The sequence below is a fragment of the Sprattus sprattus genome (genome assembly GCF_963457725.1).
Source record: "Sprattus sprattus genome assembly, chromosome: 19".
Taxonomy (NCBI): domain Eukaryota; kingdom Metazoa; phylum Chordata; class Actinopteri; order Clupeiformes; family Clupeidae; genus Sprattus; species Sprattus sprattus.
This window is the reverse complement of record NC_137917.1, coordinates 28,868,854-28,871,353: the sequence shown is the minus strand read 5'-3', so window position 1 is coordinate 28,871,353 and position 2,500 is coordinate 28,868,854. Positions and strand designations below refer to the sequence as shown.

Genomic DNA, 2,500 nt, shown 5'->3' with positions numbered 1-2,500 from the left:
TTCAAATTGAGTCCTAGTCCTGGTGTAGTTTGCGCTTGCAGTGGCGCAGATTTGGCTGTTTAGAGCGGTCCTGCTCAACTGCCTGCAGCACATTCTGCAGGTGCTCCTCGCTCCTGGCAGCTGCCACAAAGTCTGATGTGAGTTTGACCCCACGCTCGGCACAGTCATTCACAACATTGATGGCACTCATCTGGAATGCTTCACTGGCAGCCCAATCCTCTACATCCAGTGAAAGAAACACTGGATTGATTTGCAGCTGGTGCATACCGAACCAGCAGTCTGGGTTGGCGAGGTCAGCCAAGCTGGTGGTTGGTGAGAGGGTTGGGAACTTGGGCTTGCCGAAGCCAGTGCCAAAGCGGAGCTGTGGGGCTCGCATGGGGAGGTCAGTCGGCTTGTGCCCCAAGATGGCATCTGCAAGTGCGCGCCGCTCGCAAACTGGCACCTTAGTGCGCCTGTCAGGTACCATAGGTGCCTTCTCCTTGCCTTAATTGCTGATGCTGCAATGCACTCGTCAACAGACTTGTACGCGTACAGTTGGTGGAAGAGTGCAAGATCATTCCATGCCGCATCTACGGCCGTGTCACAGGTCAGCCACAACGTTGCATAGATGTGTGTAATGAAGTTGGCAAACGTCCGAATTTTCGGCACCTGCTGCCGTGTTGTGATGGTTCCCTGAGGAAGCAACGCATAGTGCTGCTCCATCAAGGCCAGCTTAAGAGTGTAAAGCAGCTTGGCCATCCACCGCGCCTTGTGCAGTGCTCCCGGCCGTTGAAAGCTAACTGGAGTGTGTGCAGCACTGTCTGCACCCCGATATACCAGACACAGCTGCACGAACTCGCGGTAGTCGCCTCGCTTGTAGTTGAGAACTCCTGCAGTGCACGCAATTAGTTCAGCACGTAACTTGCCCAGGAACAGTGGTTCGGCCACATCAGGAATGTAGCGGGACAATGGGCTGCTGTCCTGTGGCACCAGGTCCCAGTTGTCCCGGAGCCGGGTAAACAATGTTACCTCTGGCGAGCGTGAGGTCTCCACCTTGAGGTCAGTGGCTGAGGAGCACCTCGCAGATGTGGTGCCGCCACCCGGACCAGAGCAGTGGTCGACCCAGTGAGAGCTGGATAGCAATGCAGGCTGCTGTGAGATGGCCAGTGTTTGAAGCGGTGGTGTCAAATGCCATGTTGACAACCTGATCGGTGCAGCACCACCCCTGCAGCAGCTTGCATGTCAGCCTAAATATGCCTACATTATGCGTTAAGACAACCCCATATGTTGACGTTGAGCCTTATACCGTAAATCGTTTGTGTCTGATCATGTGCGACTACCATCGGGTAGCGACTACCATCGGGTAGTGACACTAGCTATCGATAGTTAGCTACTAAACTCATTGCAGAATAGACTATAGGACACACCAAAATGATCTCCAAAACGAATGATGTCCAAAACTAACGTTAGCTAATGATGAGGTAGCAAAGCTAAGTTATACTAGTTATCAATAGCTAGCTAGTTAACTCATTGCAGAATGGACTATAGGCCAAAATTTCTCAAAAAGTTCTCGTGGAAATTATGTGTGTGTGTCCTCACACTTTGTCAGATGGCTTGTTTATTCTTCTTGAAACCAAACATTGAAACCAAAGCCCAAAGTGATGGCACCAGAGAACAACATCAAAAATGTATCATGGCTCTGAATGAGTGCCGCTTACCCCCTTTTACCTTAAAAGCTGATGTGCCGTTCCACCTCTAGATCACCACGTATCGCAAAAATATTTTGCATTTATTGTTTTTGCATGGATGGTAACACTTTAAGCACCCAGACAGATCAATATGCTTAAACTCTGTTTTTTGATGCACCCTAATAGACACACAAACACACAGACACACACACACACACACACTCATAGCCAGACACTAGGGAGGCACAATATTGAATTTTAGCCGATATGCCGATATTTACAAGCTCGTTTTGGCCGATTGCCGATGCCGATACCGATATATACACCTCAGCTTTTTAATTATTGAAAAGTCTGTCCTGTACTAGAATTAATCTGTTATTATGCTAGGGTATTGCTGTAAATACAGGACATTACAGACTTGATTTGTATCATTTTAGAAATAGACATTCACTCATGAAACTGAAATGGTTTATATATACAGTACTGTGCAAAAGTTTTAGGCAGGTGTGAAAAAATGCTGTAAACTAAGAATGCTTTCAAAAATGGAAGTGTTAACAGTTTATTTTCATCAATTCTTCATAAATTAACAAAATGCAGTGAAGGAACAGAAGAAAATTCTAAATTAAATCAATATTTGGTGTGACTACTCTTTGCCTTCAAAATAGCATCAATTCTTCCAGATACACTTGCGCACAGTTTTTGAAGGAACTCGGCTGGAAGGTTGTTCCAAACATCTTGGAGAACTAACCACAGATCTTCTGTGGATGTAGGCTTCCTAAAATTCTTCTGTCTCTTCATGTAAACCCAGACAGACTCGATGATGTAGAGATCAG

The 2,500-nt window shown here is 46.8% G+C and overlaps 1 protein-coding gene across 3 annotated transcripts in view; it reads right to left on the bottom strand.

The window, feature by feature from the left end:
* The window catches only part of pals2a (protein associated with LIN7 2, MAGUK p55 family member a), a 24,215-nt gene that overhangs the window by 10,343 nt on the left and 11,372 nt on the right, over positions 1 to 2,500 (bottom strand). The gene's annotated exons all lie outside the window — the stretch shown is intronic.